This window comes from Sus scrofa, chromosome 6 (assembly GCF_054392235.1).
Source record: "Sus scrofa isolate SSC_HxYL_T2T_F1_AM1 chromosome 6, Sscrofa_HxYL_maternal_Yorkshire_Landrace_v2.0, whole genome shotgun sequence".
NCBI classification, from domain to species: Eukaryota; Metazoa; Chordata; class Mammalia; order Artiodactyla; family Suidae; genus Sus; species Sus scrofa.
In genome coordinates, this window is record NC_139388.1 from 161032968 (window position 1) to 161055353 (window position 22386).

Consider the following 22386-nt stretch of genomic DNA (forward strand, 5'->3'; position numbering starts at 1 on the left):
CAGTCTGCCTCTAGCTTTTTTCAAAATTCCTGCCAGTGGGAGATGTGATATAGTCCATCCCAGGTCCAGGCTCTTTCTGTCCACCCAAGATGTCTTCAGAGTTATCTGCCTGGTGGTACCCCCCTCTTCTGCAAAACTCCCATCTCGTTGTATGCCTGAGCCAGTAGCAAAAGACTTGAATTACCTGATGACTGGCTCTGATGTTGTATCTCTCTAAACAGAGAGCTGCAGACCTGGTAGAGGATGAAGCTGAACCATAAATAAGACCCTCTGTCTTCCAGGAAGAGCTGCTATTGGGATCCCCTTGAAGACTCATTCTTTAGCCATCATTTTGAGAACTCTGCTCTTGGCCTCTGTGCTGTTTTCTATGCTCTTAAGCCTTGGAGATCAATGAGGATGATCCCTCTTGGGATTTTACGGGTGGCAAATGTGTGTTCCCTTGTTATAAAACTCTCCATGACCATTTCCCAATGAGAGATATTTGGACGTGTTACCTTTACAACTGCCAGAACATAGAATATGCTCTGGATCCTTGTATGTGGATCTGAGTTGCGTGAAGCTCTGGTACTTATATTGTACAGTTTTCTTGATACTAAGTCTAGTCAAATACTGCAAAAAATAAGCTATCTGAAGAGTTCAGGCATTTGTGATAACCAGGTTTGAGAGAACTTGATTCCCAAAGTCAAGAGATGGTGTGTATACTAGATTCTGGATGTAGAAGGTGGCTGCCTTGTGAGGAATGGAAGTTTTGTTGATGGGGGTGAAACTTTGTTCACCAGTGGGCACCACCAAAAGGATGATTGCCCTGATATTTCCCTCCTCCCTGTTGATGTCTTGCTAAGATGCGCACCCTTCCCCGCCAACCCAAATAGCCTGGCAGACTTGCATGGAAAAAGTTAGAGGTTATATTCTGTCCTAACAGGGAACAGAAAGCAGGATACAGAACGACAAAAAAAATATATCCAGCATAGACATGTAGTTTGTTTCCATGTCTACAGACACACAGTGTCACACGTAGTCTTGCCATCTTAAGTCCAATTGTCAAGAATTAGTTTAGACCCCCCTGAAGGTAGCTGTATGAATGGACTGCAAATAACTCTGAAAATCTTACTCATTCTTGCAACTCATCTTTTCAACTTTAGCTGCCATATACTGTATCTGAAGTTTACCAATTCCTACTGTGACTAATTGGAAATAATCTCACAAGCCATTTCTTGAATGTTTTTTATGAGTTTCTCCAAACTTTATTTCTTATCCTAAAGGTTCATATTCAGCAAAAGGGAAGACTTGGCTTCCTTTCTTTGATACTTTGAGGATGTTTTACCTTTTGTTCACTATCTTCTTCATCCAGCACAAAGAAATCCACCTTGGCATTATCTCTCATCAGTGGCTCTACTTTTCATGTTGTCTTTACATGTTTGCCAAGACCAACATTTAATGCTGTCGACACAATAAAATTAAGTGTATCATCACCATGCACTTCACAGTAAACATACTAGACTGTGTTGAGCCGGGGATTACATCAGTATGCACCATTAACCTGAGTCAGTATATACTCCTTTATAGCTCATACTAGCCATGCATTTGAGTCACATGTCCTAATAGGGTTGAGGTGAGAATCTTGAATCACTGGAATCCAAGTTGGTAGCTGTCTTTAGGTACAGCAGTAGAGGAACAAAAGTCCAACTAGCCATGAAGGTCTCTTGTACCAGTTCCTTTTAATAAATAAAAAGGTGATATTGGTTATATATAAACCACTCCTTGGGTTCTAAGGTACTAGCTAACACTAAAAATGTTGGTTTCTGTGGTTATATTAGGAAATACTCCTTAGTTTGTAACATTTGTTTGAATGCTAAGGTCTCTTTTCCCCTTTCTCCCTCAGTCCAGGATACCAATGTCTACTAATGACCTAGTTCCTCTGACTTAAGAGTAGATGATCATGTCTTATTTTAGGACTGTATGGACTATTGACAAGAATTGAGCTTTCTTGGCTTAAATATTGCCAAGAAGATCTCATGTTGTAGTTCCATGATATCTTGATCTTAACAGTGTCTCTAATAGTCTGGAATACTATTAGTAAAAATACTTCTGACTTGTACATAACTGAAACCTGTCAGAGGCTTAGACTAGCTCTGCACAGATTTGGAAAATAGCACTCTAAGAGAATTCACTTGACTTTGGTATTTCTCAGAGAGGCTACTTTATCTTGTTCCCTGTTAAAGATACCTTTGGGCCAAACTTGATATTGCCTGTTCCTTAAATCAGGCTTACATCTGGTGTTGTCATATAAGTCAGTGGGTTTTATTTTCTCTCAACCAAGAAGATTTGGGTTGATTTAAAATCTTTCAGGTCCTGATGGAGGGATCCAGTGGTTCAGTGCAAGTGTCCTCAGTCCAAGACTTTTGTAGGATCATTGGAAGCAACTGGAGACTTCTTTCACCAAATCTGAATAACCTATGAAGATATGTCAGACCCAGGAAGGAATTAGACATTCAAAATTTTTATTGGGATTAACATCTAAGAAAAGGAGAGAAGAATAGAATTAGGTAGAGTGAACATTTACACTGTTTTGTAGGTCTAACATGTGTGAAAAGAAGTAGGGAGGGAGAATTGAATAGAGAGGAATTCAGAACTGCAGTGCAGCTGGGAAAGCTTCAGCCAGCCAACCCTTCTCCAGCCCAAGACTGCTTGTAGGAGAATCTTCTTTGAATGGAAGTGGCCAGGCTCTACCTCACCCACAGTGCCCAGTTGCTGGGTAGGCCTTTTGGGAAAAGAGTGGCTTCAGCTCAAACACTATTGGATCCTGGAGGAGGTGCAGCTGGAGGTCAGTTCTTTCTGGAGGGGAGATTTGAGGAGCATAGCCCTGTGGCTGCCACATAAGCTAGAATGGAGAACATTGCATGGCAATATCACTGACTTGCCAAGAGCTACTGACTATGTGAAAATGACCAAGGTAGCTATATAGGATTTCTTGGCACAAAAATAGAAAATAAGACCTTTAAAACTGAACATACAGTTTAGACCCAAAGTACCCAACAATGTAGCAAGTAGAGAGCTCTCTGAATTGAGAATTGCCTGTTGAGATTGGTTCCTCATTGGGCTAAGAAGCTAAGCTTTTACATAAACTTCTTGTCTTTGTCACCAACATGGGATTCTCTCCTTCCTGACTTGACACAGCTCAGATGGCACAGCTCCCTCCAGCTGAACTGAACCCTGGAGGAGCTGATGGCTAAAGGCCGCCTACTGAGTTCCTTCTCCGCAAATGGGAATGAAGTCCTCAAAGGGAGGGGATCTAGAAAGTTCCTCTTTGTCTATCACAGCCAGTGTCTCATCCACAGGAAAGATGGGGCTGTTGAGAGGAAGATTACCCTTGCTCTCCTGCCAATGGCACAGACGGAAAATACCTACATCCATCACCAGAGTGATAGCACTCAGAGAATATCACAGTTAAGGCATTACAATAGCTGGGCTTCAGTAACACCACCAGGCTGCCACACAGTTGGCAACAATGAGCCTTGTAGTACTGTGACTATGTAGCACAAATGGTTTAGTGTGTGCAGTGATAAAGGATGGTCACTGAGACACACACCATGAGCTAAGTGGTGCTAAAGGGCCTTGTTAGAGGTTCCCTGGGTACTGCTTGCTATGTGAAAACAAGTAACTTCAGCTGCAAGAGGCAAGAAATGTATTCCAGTCTAAAGCATGGATATTAAGGGTGCTTGAAATAGTGTCAAACCCCTGATTCTGGTACAAGGGATCAGGGAGTCTTAATATACATATAAACTCACATTTAAAAAGTAATGTAAGGATAACACAAAATGAAGACATGTAGCTACAGATAATTAAGATACTCTAAGGTATGGCTATTTGAAGGATACATTGAGATTTCAGCCTCCTTGAGACTAAACACTGGCTATGTCTTATGTTGAAATATTAACAGCTGGTCTATTCATATTTTGTAAGCAGCAGAGTTGAATGTGACTTCTGTATGTGATATTTTCTGTACAAATTCTGAGCATTCCACACACTTCCCCCAAGTGCCATCTTCTAATTTTCCTCAATTATATATTTGACCTAACATTTCTCTTACCTAGAATATCAATTAGTTCATTAAAAACTGGTAACTCTTGGATATACGCCCTTTGCCAGTCATTGCCAAAGTGAAAAAATATGCCTTTAAATAAAAAGTTTTGAGGTTTTATAAAAGAAATTCAAGATTGGGGTTGCACCCTGATTCTGATCTTTGAAGAGTAAACTTACTAGTTTACAATAACAAGTGAAAACAGGGACCACAGATTTGTCCCAATTCCCCTGATATTTTTCATAATTTGGAAGGGAAGAGCCAAAATGATTCTGGATCAAGCTCTATATTCTTTAAGGATTTTCAACTCACTGTCAGCTTTTATTTATTTATTTTTTGGAATATACCATAATTTATTTAAATTTATTTTTATTTCCCAACACACTCTTGTCATTTATGTTTTTTCCTACTGTACAGCATGGTGACCCAGTTACACATACATGTATACATTCTTTTTTCTCACATTACATGTTCCATCATAAGTGACTAGACAGAGTTCCCAGTGCTACACAGCAGGATCCCATTGCTAATCCATCCTGAAGGCAACATTCTGCATCTATTTACCCCAAGCTCCCAGTCCCTCCCACTCCCTCCCCCTCCCCCTTGGAAACCACAAGTATATTCTGCAAGTCCTTGATTTTCTTTTCTGTGGAAAGATTCCTTTGTGCCATATATTAGATTCCAGATATAAATGATATCATATGGTATTTGTCTTTCTCTTTCTGACTTACTTCACTCAGGATGAGTCTCTAGTTCCATCTCCAAGGAAGATACACAGATGGCCAACAAGCACATGAAAAAATGCTCAACATCACTGATTATTAGAGAAATGCAAATCAAATCTATCATGAGATACCACCTCACACCAGTCAGAGTGGCCATCATTAATAAGTCCACACATAACAAATGCTGGAGGGGGTGTGGAGAAAAGGGAACCCTCCTGCACTGTTGGTGGGAATGAATATAAGCTGGTACAACCACTATGGAAAATGGTATGGAGGTATCATAGAAAACTATACATAGAACTTCCATATGACCCAGAAATCCCACTCTTGGGCATATATCTGGACAAAACTTTCCTTGAAAAAGATGCATGCACTCATGTTCATTGCAGCTCTATTCACAACAGCAAAGACATGGAATCAACCCAAATGTCCACTGATAGATGATTGGATTAGGACAACGTGGTATATATACACAATGGAATACTACTCAGCCATAAAAAAGAATGAAATACTGCCATTTGTACCAACACACTTTTTAAAAACTTTTTATATAAAGACTTTTATTTTTTTATTATAGCTAGTTTAGTGTTCTGTCAATTTTCTACTGTACAGCATGGTGACCCAGTTACATACAAGTATACATTTTTTTCTCACATTATACTCCAAAAGTGACTAGACATTTTCTTTAAATGTACTATTTTTACCAACTGCCAGATCTTATTGTACAAGATGAGGATTCAATCAGTGGATACTTACTATGTATCAGCAAACCATTGTAAATCATGGTGATACTGACATGAGAAATAGCCCTGGATGGATTTTTCCATCCCTGGTTCCATCCCAAGATAATTTTCAACCTTGATTGATTTGGAATATTTTATTTGGAAAGTATAATTTGTAGTACTTCAAAATAATAACTTTAAAATCTATGTTATACTATGCACTTTAAGCTTTAAAATGTTGACCACACTCTATGCTACTAAAAGGGACAAATGGATCATTCTATTTGGTGACCTAATCACTTTTTTTAAGAAAGTTAGAGCCTGGGATTTCAGAGAAAAATAAGTAATAAAGGTGGCCTTAAATAAAAGGCCTGTACTAAGGCTAGCTTGGTCTTGGACTCGAGTTCTATCACCCACTGTTTGGTCCTCAGTATTATTAGAAAGTTGTAATCTGAAGTGAAAGAACCTGTACTAGCTCCACTCATATCCATGCTGTCAGAGGGCTGAAGTATTTTTTGGTCAGGCTTTAGTACATCCTAGATGTATTAGAAGTGCAGAGTCCCAGGGGAAGTCACTGAAACTTAATGGGAACAGAGCAGTAGTGTGCTGCAGATAGAGAAACCTTAAAGGAGCAGTCAGACAGTGACTGGGAGATCTAAATAGGATTTCATACACGATTGCTTGGATGATAGGTAGTATTAGTTAATATACCCTTTTCTCCTGACCTACTCAACCCTCCCAATTTACCAGTGACACTATTAAGAATAAGATCACCATCTTGTGCAAGGGACCTTGTTCTTCAACCACATCAGTGATGAGAATCTCATTGTCAGCTACCTGGCAAGTGATGTAATTCAAAAGTCCCATTTGACTGCTCTCTCCTTCACTCTTCCCAGTAGTGCTGTACCTTGGGATCCCCAAGGGTGTGGATCCTAGAGGAATATTGATATGTAAGACCTTAATTAAGGTAGGGAATACCTTTTGGTTTCTTTGCAGATAGACCACAAGTTGCATCTAGGGGTTCACACTGACCCAAGTATCATTGTCGTATTATCTTACACACAGATAGAAGTCACTTCTGTACTGAAAGTAGGGACTGTGTTTCTGAACAATTGAATACATTCTTGATGTCCATAATAGGTTGTGCCAGCCACTGTGACTGGGCATGTATAATCCAGAGTCAGTCTCCTATTGTAAAAATGTATCTTCATTTTACATGTTTATCTGCACTTTCCTTTACCATATGAAAGGACCAAATTAGCTTAAAACAGTAGTGGGAAGGTGTATACAGCTACTGCAGCTGAGAAATTTGATATTGTTTTTAAACCATCTAAGAACTAGATATGGTAAAACATATCTCCACTAAGACCAAAAATAGTGCAAGAGATAGTGGTATTTTGTGAAACTTTATCCATATCAGTTTCTGTAAGTAGCAGATGCCAAGATGGGATTATAGGTACGAAGATCTTGAGAGAAATATTTGCCTGACAGGAGATAAAATGGAAGAATCTTGGGATGTAGCTGATGTAGCTGAGACGCCAATGAATAAAGAAAAGATGACATAGAAACATCCAAGATAGCCACACAGTTTAGAGAAGGTTTGGAAATGCTCTAAGTGTACTTGATTAGTCAAAATTTGCCCTGTCAAACAAGAAAGGTCTTCATTAGTATTCTAGCCATGTTGTCCTTGGGGAGCAGTCCTTAGGAGATGTGACCATGTTATAAGTGTAGACAGTCATTTCAAAGGCTCACATGTAGTAACCAGACATGCTTAATCATTGGCTGTGAGTATCTCCATTTGGAGAATGTCCTTGGTGTTCATGCGCCAAGAAATCTAGAGGTGTGGAAACTAGAGGTTATAACTTCTACCTCACAGGACCCCCTCTTTATGATCTTATCACTAGAGTTATGGTTTTCCAGAGCTGAAGGCATAGGAAAACTTAACACAGAGGAGCCTTATGAGACTGTTCTTAATTAGTTGTTGGGTAATCAAGAACATTTATTGAGAGCCTAATCTTATAATACAGGGAGAATGTCTTCAGAAATGAAAATGTTTACTCAAAAGAAGTCAAATCATGGGGTAGCCAAGTAGGCCCTATGAAAGAGACTAGAAGAATCTTTATTATAGATTCCCTAATTTTACTTAACTGTAATTTTACTTAACCACTGCTGATCATCCTCCAAAACTGACCATAGTATGGTATCTGGCTTCCCACTCTAGGAATTTATGATGCTTGTTCAAAGAGAATATGGTTAACATTACATCGTTGCCTCTCTAGAACACTCCTAGAGAGGAAAGCCTTTCCAATACACAACCCAGTGGACTGATTGTGATCATCTGGACATAGAGGCTGAAAGAGTTCCTGAGATTGGTTCACACACCATGAGTCCAGACCACTTTTTGGTCTGGTATCATCACAATCCCAGAGTAAGGAAATTTACAGGCATGAGATATTCCTGATGACAGCTATCAACAGAAAAATATCTTCTAGTATCAGCTAAAAGTCGAGTCAATGAGGTGAATAAAAGGGATCAAAACACAAGTGGAGAAACTAGAATGTAGACATGGTACCAGAATGCATAATTAGAATAAAAATGCTTGGTTTGGTTGAAAACTAACAGTGTCCTTAGCCTATGATTAAGAGCTATCATCACGGAAATGAACAAATGAAAGATTCTCAAACTTACACTTGAATGGCCAAGATAGAAACTCAAATACTGCATTCTAGAAGGAATTGCCAACAATAAATTAGACCTAATTTTCAGGTATTGTATTCAATAAAGATTCAATCAATGGGTGCCTAACATGTTTCACACATCGTTATAAGTCCTAGGAATTTTTGTAAGATATTCAGTGAATGAAAAATGATCCCTGCCACTAAGCATAATGTGACTGACATAAGTAAGCTTCCCTCATCACAGAGTATTCACGCTATAAATGGAGTAGGATAAAAAGGGAGTTGGGTGCAATAATATAAATTTAAAAGAGTTAGGGTTGAATTCACTGAAGGAACTGGCCCAAAACTAAGAGGGAATAAGCAGGTAACTATTAGGGACGGGCAGGCATGAGCCAGATCTGCTGGTATCTTCTTGATCAAAAAACAGAACATCTTGCCAGAGATTCCTAGAAGATGAGAGGTTTGAATGGTTATCCATCAGCTTTTGTTATTGAGAATTGGCCACCATGAGTGTTCAATCTTCTATGCAATATGTAAACAGCCGATACCTTAAGAGTTTGGAATTAGTCACTTTCTCACTCAGGTTTTCTAGTTGTCTGCCTGAATGTCTGTTTTCCATCCATTTGAAATTCCAGCTACCCTGAGGTTGGTGTCCAGAGGAAATAAGCTACTCAATAGTTCTGCTGGCCATTTATTAATAAAATCTTTCAGATTTTGACCTGTAAGGCTGGCTAGCAAATGCCTTTCCACTTAACTTTTTTATTAAGCAGCAAGAAACTAGGAAATACATTTTTTGAATTAAGCATGTTTTCTCTTTTCTGTGGTGACACTTGGGAGCATTCTGATCTATGGAGATGGAACCTGGCCTCTTGCACTTGACCATTTTCTTTTTTTGCCATCCAACATCGGAGAACATGCTTCTATACTCAAAATAGGCATTGTAAAACCAGACAATCAAATCTGTTCTTGACTTCTGTAATAGGATGTGCAGACCATGTGTCTGAGAGCCACAGTTCAGTTTCATCTCATATAAAATACCTTGATTTTACATGTTTATCTTCACTTCAGTCTACTCACTTAAAGGACCAGACTGGCTCGAAAGGCTCTAATCAAGATATCTTGTTGTATCTTATGAACTGACCACCTCTTGGTCTTGCTGTCTTAAGTCCCAGGAGGAGGGAGTCTATAGATGTTGAGGCAAATGCATGGTTAAGATCAATGGATAATCTTCCTAGCATCAGTTAAGGCCCTAGGTTTTGAGGTGAAAAAAAAATAGATCAAAAACAGAGAAGCGGGGATGCTGGAATATATGAATATGAAATCTATTAGATAACTAACTTCTGGATAGTCTAAAGCAAAAAGAAATATGCTGTGGGGAGGGAACTAGAATCATAGAGAAACTCAGTGGTGGCTGTTCTCTGTAGGACTGGGCTGATAGTAAGAAGTTACAGTATAAATCTAGACTCCTGAAAAGCAGTGAGGATGATAACCATAAAAAATTTAAAAATGGCAAATCACAAATTTTAAATTGTAACCGAAGAATAATATAAATGAAGCAGCAGTACTTAACCATCTCTGGGAAAGTTGTACAACAATGAATGGCAAGATAAGGCTGACCAAGGAGAGCTAAGAAAATGGCAAATAGAACAAGACAGATGGCTGCATGGACTACCAACAACATCGCTCAACATATACAACCAGAAGAAATCAAATATAGATGAGGTTCAGGGCAGTCATAATTGTCATGATCTACCGCCAGGCTTCCAGACGTGAGCCTCTTTTCAGACCTAGAAATCAGGAATGGGAGAACATGATCATGCCCTGGATGAAAGATCCTGTAACACCATGGCAAGTGTACATGGTTACGATCTCCCACTTCTTCCCCAAAGAGCCTACATCTGTGTAACTGGGTTACTAATGCTAGTTCTTCTTTCCCCATGCATTTGATGACTGCGACACAGGTCTCAACACAATATTAATACCTGGAGATTCACAGTATAGTCATTGTACTCCTGCTAAAAAAAGTTTCATGTGAGCCAGATAAGTAATGGCATCCTGGCCCAGCCTCACTGTCCACAGCCTACCCCAATGGTCATTTCCATACATAATTAATATGAAAATGCTTTATCTTTAGCACCCTTAAAATGGTACTATTTTCTTAGCTTATGGGGTAAGAACTGTTACAATGGAGAAGACCAAAATGGATGACTCTAAACTTTGACCTTTGGCCAAAATAGAAAATCAAATATTGCATCTTTGAAGTTAGTGGTAAAGACTACTTAGACCTCATTTTCAGGTCTTCTTATGTAAGATGATTCAGTCAATCAATATATGCTTGTGTATCAGATACCACTGAGTCCTGGTGACAGTAAACTCAAAAGAAATCAGCACTATCAGGAAGTTTAACATACAGTAAAGATAAATTCCCTAGTCCATTAGAGGCTATAAGTGGAACATGATAAAGGAGAGTCCAGCAGGCCAGCATGAAGGATCTTTTTAAAAGGTTGCTCAGGGTTAAATTCACTGAAGGAATTTTGATCCAAAAGGAAAAGGAGGTGTGGGAATAACACATGACTTTGTGGAGAAAACAAGATATGAGCCAGATCTGCTGGCATCTTGCTAAGAAGGAAGTCAAACAACTCCCAGAGAGTCCCAGAAAATGGGGGGCAGGGTGCAGAAAAGAGTTATCCATCAGTCCTTTCCCCTATAATTCATCCTTGCCACTATGGGTGGTAAGTTTTCAATATAAAACAAAGCTAAATTTTCAGCAGTTTGACATTGGTCACTTTCTGACCAAAGCTTTCATAATCATTTTGTTTAGTAAATATTTTCATCTTTCTATTTAAGAAACTTCTGATCTGTTGAGAGAGATCCTGGCTACCTCCACCCTTATTCATGTACCTGCCTCCTCAGCTAATCCGGGCTTTAACTGTCCTCAGCACCTTGTTATGATGGCCAAATGCTTAGACCCAAAATTATGGGCTGTTTTTTTATCTCTGTTAGAGAGATTGCCACTCTCTGGACAGAAAGAAGTACTGAATTAGCCTCCTTGTTCTCTCTTGGTGAGATCTGTACCCGCGTCCAGGATTAATGGTTTATTGGTAGTTCTAAGTAGACACACTTGTCAGCTCATCCTGGGGATTAGCACATGCTGAAAGTGATTTCACCCCAAACTTAAAAATTAAGGTATTTCCTTAGGTATGAAAAAGTTGTTAGATTTAAGTTTACATCACTGCTAATCCTTAAAAATTCTTGAATCTATTGATGTGGGATATGATTGTTTTCTTTCATATAAGCCAGTTATGCTGAATCCATTTTGAAACATCTTTGTAACTGAAATGGAACAACAGTGGGCAGATAGACTTTGCACCTCACATCACCTTTCTTTGAGTCTGAGATTACTGGGAAGAGCCACAGTCTGTTAAGGCTGAGTCTGGAGCTGCCTCATCTCCTGCCTAGGATAGTGTGATGCGGACCATGCCCAAGCTTGGGCTCATCCCAGACAAACCATTGCCATGGATGTTGGAGATGATGGGCAGCATCTGGACTCTTAGCATGAGGCCGTGTATCCCAGATGTCACAGAGACAGAAGAATCTAAGGAGGTGTTTGAATTAGAACTATGCAAGGACAGTTTATCACCTAGATTGCTGTAACTATATCTCCATGTATCCTTGAAATGCTGCAGAATCTGAGGAACTCAGTTTCCTTTTGGTCATAAAACATAGTACATTGTCCCTGGATTTTCCTTAGAAATGGACAATTATTTTAGCATGGCAAATCCAGTTTTTTTTTCACATAAAATCTGAGCATAGTATATATTAGCAATTACTCCATACATCTGGATACTGCAAACCAAACTGATGTTAACTGCATCAGTCAGGATCTCTTGAAAATACCTTCTCAGAAGATGGGAAGGCCTTCAGAAGGGGATGCTACTCTGACCCTTTGGAGGCACAAGGAAAATGTTGAAAAAGAAGATCCTCTGAGTGTGTGCCATCTTAGAGAAAGTTTTCACTAGTCCAGTGCATGAGAGGGTGTTTTAGAGTTATATTGTGCATAGTTCTGTGTTGGACATGAATAAACTTTAGATGGGGAACAACCTGGGATGAACGTGGCCTTGGTATGAATGTCGCAGTAGATCCTGGGGTCATGAAGGGTCTGATAAAGTCTGTCTACACCACACCCAAGAGCAACAAGGTTTTTTATCTTGTGTACTGAACCAGTGTCCACCCCACACTGTTTCTTCCACTGAAGGCCTCATCTAGGACATGCCCTCTAAAATTGACATACATGTTTGTTTGGTTTCTCTTGAAGATTTGAAAGCCCTATGTTGAAGAAACACTAGGATGTATTGATTGACATCTGATTAATCCAAAAGACTAAGAGGCACAGGAGTAGATAAGATAGTACCTTGTTGGACCAAGCCATGTAATGTCTTCACAGGTTTATGTACCTTCTCTTCCTGGTCATTATTCTCAGCACCAAAGGAAATATAGCTGAACCACACAGCATTCCTGATTTTAGATCTTAGAAATTTTTCTGTAAGATATGTAGATGTTCACCTGCATGTTAAAACAGAAACAAAATTGAAGGCATCTGTTACACTCAAGCTCAGACTCACTGCTTTAATTTGTCCTGTTTCCTCTTCTGAGTGAGCATATCTTTCTTCACACCTTAACCTTCTTCCCTCGCTGAGAAATCTGCCAGTTAGCACTGAACTTTTCCTAGGGGAGAGTTCCATTGGGGCTTTCAAGTAAGCATCAGTTCCTGGTTTTGTGCCGCAGATGTGCTTAACCCTGTACAGAAGACAGATGGAACAAAAAATGATTCCTGGGAGTTCCCGTCATGGCGCAGTGGTTAACGAATCCGACTAGGAACCATGAGGTTGCGGGTTCGATCCCTGGCCTTGCTCAGTGGGTTAAGGATCCTGCATTGCCGTGAGCTGTGGTGTAGATTGTAGACGCAGCTAGGATCCAGCGTTGCTGTGGTTCTGGCGTAGGCCGGTGGCTACAGCCCCGATTAGACCCCTAGCCTGGGAATCTCCATATGCCGTGGAAGCGGCCCTAGAAAAGGCAAAAATATTCCTGCCCACAGTCACAGCATCAAGCAAGATTGGGCTACTTGAGGGATGAATTCAGTTCAGAATGGACTTCCTCATTTCAGTGTGTTGCCAATTCGCCAGTTCTATGCTTTGCAGAGTGTCTATAGAAGAAACAGGTGTCTGATTTCTGCAGAAGGCATCTACAGAAGGTTTGAGAATGGAAATTTCTTAGCACTGTTTCCATTTTGGAATAATCTGTGAAGCAGAATTATTAGTTGTATGAACAGTAAATTATCTTTGCGTACCATGTACTTCAAGGTTTTTTTTTTTATTTACCCAATATGATTTCTTTCTACTATACAGCATGGCAACCCAGTTACACATACATGCACACATTCTATTTTCTCACATGATCATGCACCATCATAAGTGACTAGACATAGTTCCCAGTGCTACACAGCAGGATCTCATTGCTAATCCACTCCCAAGGCAATAGTTTGTATCTATTAACCCCAAGCTCCCCAAGCACCCCACTCCCTCCCCCTCCCCAACCACAAGTCTATTCTGCAAGTCCCTGATTTTCTTTTCTGTGGAAAGGTTCCTTTGTGCCTTATGTTAGATTCCATATATAAGTGATATCATATGGTATTTCTTTCTCTTTCTGACTTACTTCACTCAGTATGAGAAAAAGGGGATTGAAAATACATTTAAAGAAATTAATGGCTGAAAACTTTGCAAATCTAAAGGATACAGATAACAACTTATAGGAAGCACAGAGGGCCCCAAACAAGCTGAACCTAAACAGGCCCATACCAAGACATAAGAAAAATGGCAAAAGTTAAAGAGAGGATTCTAAAGGCAGCAAGAGAAAAGCAAAGCATTAATTATAAGGGAGCCCCCATAAGGCTATCAGCTGATTTCCCTACAGAAACACTATAGGCCAGAAGGGAGTGGCAAGATATATTTAAAGTGCTGAAAGGAAAAAAATTGCAACCTCGAATACTCTATCCAGCAAGAATATCATTTAAATTAGAAGGAGAAATAAAGAATTTCTCCAACAAACAAAAGCTAAAAGAGTACAGCAATATTAAACCCATTCTAAAAGAAATACTGAAAGGGCTTCTCTGAGAGAGAAGAGAAAAGAATTAGGATGGAGGAAACCACAATTGGAAAGCAATCACTTAAATAAGGCAGGATACAGATCTAAACATGAAGATGTTAAAAAAAAAAAAAAAAAGACATCAAAATCATACAATGTAGGGAAGGAAAGTAAGAAAATAAAGATTCTTTTTTTTATTTTAATGATGTGTCTGAGCCTATATGAGTATCAGGCAAAAGCAAGCAGATATAGGAAGGGCTTAACATCATGCTTAAAAAACAGGGCAGCCACAAATCAAACTTTAAGGCTTAAAAAGGTTAACTATACTAAACTATAAATGTCTGTGTATTGGAGATTATTCATAAATACCATTCTCTGTATCTTAATCCTATTAAGTAGGAAAATATTTAAATATAAAGAAATAGTTGTTCTAAAGGAACATAATGACCATCCTACTTGGTAACGTCGTCCTGTGGTCTTTAAGCCTGAAACTCAAGTTTTGAGAAGTGTGTTGAGGGTGGTCTTAAGGGAAAGAGCTGGAGTGAGGCTGGGACTGTACCTCGGCTGCTGTTCAACAGTCCCTTGTCCTGTCCTGTTACCGACAAAGCCGTGATCTGCATGGCAAGAGAAATACTAGCTTGATTCAAGTCTGGACAGGTAGAGGGCTATGGTTCTGGCATTATGCGTACTGATGTGATAAGTCTTGAGGGCTAGAGCTTCCCCTTCTCTGGTTCAGCCAAAGTAAATTCAGTGTCTGAGAGCTGTTTTTTAAGGCCAGCTCTGGGTCATTGAAGGCGGTCGTTTTCATGCTTCAGGAACAGACTGGATGATATTTTCTCCGTAGCTGGAAAATCTAATCATCTTCATATTGTTGGACAGGATAGACTAGTACTAGTCTGCTTATACATGCAATCCCACTTCTTGACTAGATCATGTTGAATGTTCTAATTTTATCGCCTTATTTGGGATTCTATCTCGAGAGCAAAGCCAGCGACAAGAATTTGGGTGCTGCTAACAAGAATTTGGGTGCTGCTAGTATAAAGCAAGGAGAGTAGGTGGTGTGAAGGGAAGGAACCCCAACAGGGAAGATAGAGGTCGAGGTCCTGACACAGTGCACTTTACCTTGGTTCCCCTTTGTCTGAGCCTGAGTCTATATCCTGAGATTGCTGGAGCCTCCATGGAGCCTTGGGTGAGACCCTCAGACAATGAAAACAGTAACATCAAGCCGGGAAAAAGCAAGATCACCAAGAGCATCCCATTGTTTCACGTGTCATTTTATTTGGCCTTCTCTTCAACCACTTTCAAATCATTTTCTGTAACATAGGATCGGTATTTTCATCTGCGTTTGTGTTTTAAAAAAAAACTTTCTTCAGGTACCTTTCTTTTGAGAGATAATTCACATACTGTAAAAATTTACCCTTTTAGAGTACACAATGCAGGGGTTTTTAGTTATTCACGAAGCTGTGTGATGAACACTACTAATTTTAGAACATTTTCATCACGCCCCCAAAGAAACCATTAGCAATCATCTTGCTTCTTTCAGCCTCTGGCATCCATAAGAAAATATTTTTCTTAAAAGATGTCCAGTAGTTACAAGATAAATTTCTGGGCTTTTATGCTTTTTTTCTATACAAAACTGCCTATAAAATTCACCAGATTAAGATGAAGATAGTAATTTAAGGATGTAGAAGGTGATGAACGTTAATTGTGTTCTTGGAAAGTAGAATATTGATCTTATTCTTGTAATGTAAGAGAATGAGTGCCATAAAGTGTCTTAAAATCATGAAGCCCTTCTCCTTTTTAAAAGAATTCAGGCAAGTCTATAGCTCTGTCATCTGAAATGTAAAATGCTTGAGAGATTCCATTCCTGTCACTCTGACTTTGGATTGACAGCAGGTCAGTGTGAGTCAGAACAGAACAAAGTATTGTAACCAGGACATATTTGCCACAAGTGTTTTTTAAAAGAGCACAGGTAATTAACCACAGTGTTTCCAGGTCCTCTGGTCTGGATTTGACCAAGGAACAAGGTAGCAAGCAGCAGCTCAGACGACTTCTTTGAGAAACATGTGTCAAGGTTAAGAACAAAACATTAGAGGCACTGGTGTCAGTTCAGGTCCTCCAAGAAGCAGGCACCAAAGATGGAACCACTTTGGGAAAAAAACTGTAAGGGTAATAGGGGGAAGAGAACAGGATTGGATGGAGAGACTTTGGAGGGCAATGCACGTCTGACACTGAAACAGAAAAGGAAAGGATTTAGGTAAGAGGGACACAGACTGCAGTGCAGCTCTGAGAAGTTCTGGCCAGCCTAAGGGGAGCACTAGCACAAGATTTCTATAAAAGGGTCTGGCAAATACAAGAATGGGCATGCTTCTCTAACTGCACTATGCTCTGCCATTGGCTAGGAAACTCCTCCCCCCCAAAAAAAATGTGGCCCCCTTGAATGCTGCAGCATATTTGAAGGGGCATTGGCCAGAGGATGTTCCCACCAATGATTCTTTATGTAGATGAGATTCCTGAAGGAAAATCTGAGAAGCATAGGCACATTGAGTGGAGAAATCTGTGAGATACATGTTTGAAAGCATTTCCTCATTGGTTCTCTTGCATTCAGGAAAGTATGAAGAGCCCAAATCCTTGAGAACCCACCTGGATACTCTCTATGCAAGTTTTTCCAAACTGATCCCTGACATTAGTTTTAGTCGGGCATGTAATACTTATCCAACTTGATATATAAGATTGTTCCTCAGCCCTCTGATATTTTTATAAAGGAGATAAGGGCCTGCTAGTGCTACCAGAGATACCTTTGTCTCTTATACTAAGCCTTGACCTATGTACTAACCATCCTTATTTACAGTGTCACCCTCTGTAGAACATGGCCTCTACTTAGGAACAACTGCACATATTTACTGTCCTTCTGGTCATTGTTACCCTCTACCTTTAAATGCTAGAATCAATGCATTACCAATAGCACTCTCATCTAGAGGGACATTTTCCTAGGTACCTGTAGTAATATCTTCAGCATTTGTGTATCCACTGTGTGCCTGGGACTTCTAAATGACCTATATTCCATTTGAGATCTTCAAATTTCAAACTACTAATATCTTGGACCATTCAAGAAATTATCAATTAATGAGAGCCTTATAGATTTTAGGGATATTCTATTCAGAACACTAAATTTTATACCTAAAGAGAATATAATCACAAGGCAATCAGGTAAGCCCAGGCAAAGGGCTAGAAGAAACATGATACTAGAATTATGACATGCCACAATGCCATCAAAATACTATTGATTATCCTTCATAAATAGCCATGAGTGTCAGATTTCCTTATGTAGGAATTTAAAGTCTATATTCTAAGGGAGTGAGATTAACTGCACACTAGCCTTCCTGGAACATCCCTGTAGAGACTAAAACTTTCCAATATGGTAGCATAGTTGAGTATTAAATGTGATTATTTGGACCTGGTAGCTGCAGCTGACCTTGTAATATCAGCGCACATGTTATGAACCAAGACTGCCTCTCGGTCTTCCTATCATTATAATTGCTGGAGGAAGGAATTTATGGATACTGAGAGATTCCTGAAAGAATCAACAGAAATGCTTTCACTTAAGGTTGCAGGTTGTGCAATAAATGAAAAAGGGATTTGAAAAATAGAACTGGGGATACTGGAATATAGGAATGAAAAACCCACTAAATGGCTCCCCCCAAAAAATCCCAGTGGACGCTTTGTTCACCAAAGTCATAATGAATGTGTTGACAGCTCACTAAGAAATTCAGTTGTGGCTGTTACCTATAGCCAGGGCTGACAATAATAACATCACAAATCTAGAGTTTGCAAAAGCTATGGTGGTGATACATCCAGAAATATTTGGAATTATATGGCAGTGCTTAACCATCACAAGAAAGTTTGGGACAATTATGAGTGGCAAGATAAACAGGGCTGACCCATGGAGACTTAATAAAAAACAAAGTATTCCTAAAGATAGGATAGATGAAGAGACAGGCATGAACATTACAGCTCAAGCTACGCAACCAGAAGGCAACCAGAGGAAACCAAGCATGGATGATGCTGAGAGTAGCCATGACATTAGAGTCATGATCTCTTGCTAAGCTTCCAGATTTGAGTCTCCTTCCAGACCTGGAAACCAAGGACTGAAAGAGCGGCTGGATACCCCAGAAGACCCTCTAACACTATGGCACATGTATATAGTAATTTCCCTCTTCTTCCCCAAAGGGCCTAAACCTACTGCCTGAGTTTCCAACACTGGTTATATCTTTCCCCACATTTTAGACAATTTATAGGACAACACTGATCTCTAAAGAGCCATAGAGTAATCACAACCTCTTGTAGAGACTGCATATTGGGCAAGATAATTAATGGAGTTCTGTCCCAAGATTAGTGTTCACACTCACCAATCATAATTTTCCAGTACTTGACTGAATAAATTGAATGAAAGTGCCTAGCAGCTGGCAGAACCATAATATTGTTTTTCTAGCCTATGAAGTAAGAACTACCATCACGGAAAAAATAAGACAGAAGAATCTAAAACTTGCTGCCTAACAACCAAGATAGAAACCTAAATATTGCATTTGAATGGTACAGGCAAAGAGGAGTTAGAACTAAGCTTCAGGATCTGCTGTATAAAATGAGGATTCAGGGAGTTCCCGTCGTGGCGCAGTGGTTAACGAATCCAACTAGGAACCATGAGGTTGCGGGTTCGATCCCTGCCCTTGCTCAGTGGGTTAACGATCCAGCATTGCCGTGAGCTGTGGTGTAGGTCGCAGATGCGGTTCGGATCCCGCGTTGCTGTGGCTCTGGCGTAGGCTGGCGGCTACAACTCTGATTAGACCCCTAGCCTGGGAACCTCCATATGCCGCAGGAGTGGCCCAAGAAATGGCAAAAAGACAAAAAATAAATAAATAAATAAAATGAGGATTCAGTCAATCACTCAGTACCTACTACCTATCAGATACCACTGTGAGTCCTGATGACACTTGATGAATGCAAGAGAAATACCCCTGCCATCAAGAAGTTTACTTAATGTGGACTGAACATAAGTAAATTATCAGGTCCCTTAGAAAGTGTTCACACTGTAAACAGAGTAGGGGAAAGGGGAAATCAAGCATGCCTGGGTACAAGGATCTATTGCTTAAATGGTTAGTCAGGGTTGAAATCATGGAAGAAACTCTGAACCAAACCTAAAAAGAGGCGAGGGGGTAAGCAGGTAGCCATCTGGAAGAGGCAGATATGCGCTGGGTTCTTCTGGCATGTCCCAGAGTGGAAAAGAGAGAAACTCGGAGTCTCGGGAGATGGGAGGCAGGAGGAATTAGGTAATAGTTCCTAACTTGCTGATTGAGAGTTGTCCCCATGCTCTTCAGTCCTCAGTACAGTATATATAAAAGAACTTTTAGCAGTTTGGAATTAGTCACTTTCTGACCCAAACTGTCTAATTATATGTTCTACTAGATAACATGAATGTGTTTATCATGCTCTAATTTGAGGAATCCAACAACCTTAAGGCTGGAGCCCTGAGGAAACGACCACTTGGTTCCATTGACCAGTTGGTCCTCCTTAGACTTTAAGATTCCACTTCTGGGACCCACTCTCAAACTAATGCTTTTTGACTCTTCAACGTGCCAATAATCACAGACATAAGTATTCAGACATACAGTTCCTTAAGTGCTGCTTTTCTCTGAGGTGATTCTTTGAAGGTTTCTGATCTGTTGAGACTTCCTTCTTGACTTCATTCATCACCTCCTCATCAGCACATCCAGGCTCTGAATTTTGCTTTAACTGGCTTGAGCAGCTTTCTATGAAGGCCAAAATTTAGCCACCAAATTACAGGCTTCTCTATCTCTAAACTAGAGGTCTTCCCTATACTCTACACAGAAGAAAGTACTAAGGAAGCCCATTCTATTGTGACTTGGTGAGCTCTGTACCCGCTTCTAGGATTAATAGACTGTAGGGCTGACCAAAGTAGAATAGCAGATCATCTCATCCTGGAGTTTAGCACATTTTGAAAGTGCATGCTTCCCACCTTCCCTTGTATGTTAAGTTCTTTCCTAAGGGAAGATGGAAGCTAATAAAACTCAAGTTTCCACATTACTATTTACCCTTACCCTTGAATTTAATGTTCTCTGTGTGCTGTAAGGCTGAGTTCAATTGTCTTTTTCCACATGACCAGCAAGGAATGCAAGACAAATTTTGAAATCTTTCTAACCGAAACAGAATAGTAGTGGTCAGACTTTACCGCTCACATCAAAGTGCTTCATTGTGTCTCAAACAGTGGGAAGAGCCACAATTTCTCTGGGCCTTCTAGGGTTGGACATGAGTATATAGTTACTTTAGCTCCTGCCTGGGAGAGTGTGATGTAGACTCTGCCAAATCCAGGACTTCTCCTAGACATGCTGAAAATATTGGGATGTGACAAGCAGCATCTGGCATATCATCTCCAGTGCAAGGCTACATGTTGTAGGAGGCAAGGTGTGAAAATCCGTGGAGGTTCATGAATTTTTCCCATGCAACATGGGTTTATCAAGTTTTAATAATAATAATACCAATATATTCTTGAAGTTACTGAAATCACCAATTTACCAAGGTTCCTTTTAGTCATAAAACCTGGAATTAGAGAAAATTCAGGGTCAATATACTAAGGTAGACCTGAAATGATGTTATTTTAACCTGATGTGTGATTCAGGCTTTTAGTACTCAGAGCAGAGCATTATACATAAATATTTGCAGTACCCAGATGTATGGAGCGACTGAACAGATACCAATGTTCACCACATCGGAGGGGACCAAAGACCAACTGTTGGTGGTTGAATAAAGCATGTATTCAGTTACGCTCAATTCAGGCAGAAGGTCCATTAGATGATCTCAAAATCCTTTTTTGTTGGGTCTGGTGGAAACATAGGTCACATGGAGTTCCCACCGTGGCACAGTGGAAAGGCATCCAGCTAGTATCCATGAGGATGTGGGTTCGATCCCTGGCATTGCTCAATGGGTTAAGGATCCGGCATTGCTGGGAGCTGTGCCATAGGTCACAGACAAGGATCGGATCCTATGTGGCTATGGCTGTGGTGTAGGCCTGCAGCTGTAGCTCTGATTCAACCCCTAGCCTGGGAACTTCCATATGCGGCAGGTGCAGCACTAAAAAGCAAAAAAGAAAAGAAAAAAGGTGCTTTGTTCGTCTACTCTAGCACCTGCTAGGAAACTAGAAGAATAGAAGAATCCACCTCTTGGAATTCACCTTTCCAATCTTGATCACTCTTGCCAGACTAGGAAATCTTGCCTGAGGATCACCAACACTGGCACCAAGGGGATAAACTCCTGCCCATCTAATTCTACCATGTCTTGCATTACCAATGTGTGAGGCAATGTCTTTTGTGAATAAAATGCCAAAATGCAATTATCCATGTAAGAAAAAGACTTCTAAGGGGGAAAAGAGGGAACAGGAAAAGGTGGGAGAGCCTTCAGATGGAGATAGGTCTGACACTTATAAAAAGAAAGGATTGAGTTGAAAAAGTCTTGACTCTGTAGCAACCCTGCGAAAGTTTTGACCAGGCAAACTAGATTGCCGATAGAATCCTGCATTGGACTGAACCAAGCCTTGGACTGGAAAAAACCTGAGGCGAACGTGGCCACAGCATGAATGTGGCTGTAGAGTCTAGAGATGTGGCAGCTTCCGTTATTGCCTCATCAGTATTGGAATTAATAATCAGGTACTCGGATTTAAACTAGGACAACGACAACTAGGTTTCAACTCATGGGCCAATGGCAGATACCACTCATAATCTGTTGAGAGATCACATATTTTCTAAGCATCAGGAAAATACTGGGTTGAATTATCAATGGACCCTCAGGGAAGGATGTGATATTACTGCTCTGCAAAACAGTTGCTTGCTTCACCTGTTCTGAGACATCTATCTCAATATTTCTCACATTTATAAAATTGCTTTCCAAACCTCTAAAACTTCTCAATCTTTGTCTCAACAATGCTATTGGCTATTCTGAGATATGAAGAATTTCTTGCTGTATCTCAG

At 40.1% G+C, this 22386-nt stretch overlaps 1 protein-coding gene across 1 annotated transcript in view; it reads right to left on the reverse strand.

Annotated features, from left to right (window-relative positions):
• Positions 1-5349: 5349 nt before the first annotated feature.
• LOC102158888 (uncharacterized) overlaps positions 5350-22386 on the reverse strand; it is a 616184-nt gene continuing 599147 nt past the window's right edge. Inside the window, exons 12-13 of the mRNA XM_084965720.1 lie at positions 12618-12769; positions 5350-9993 (exon numbers count right to left, since the gene is read on the reverse strand). The gene's annotated coding sequence lies outside the window, so the exon portion shown is untranslated. The remainder of the gene's footprint in view (positions 9994-12617; positions 12770-22386) is intronic.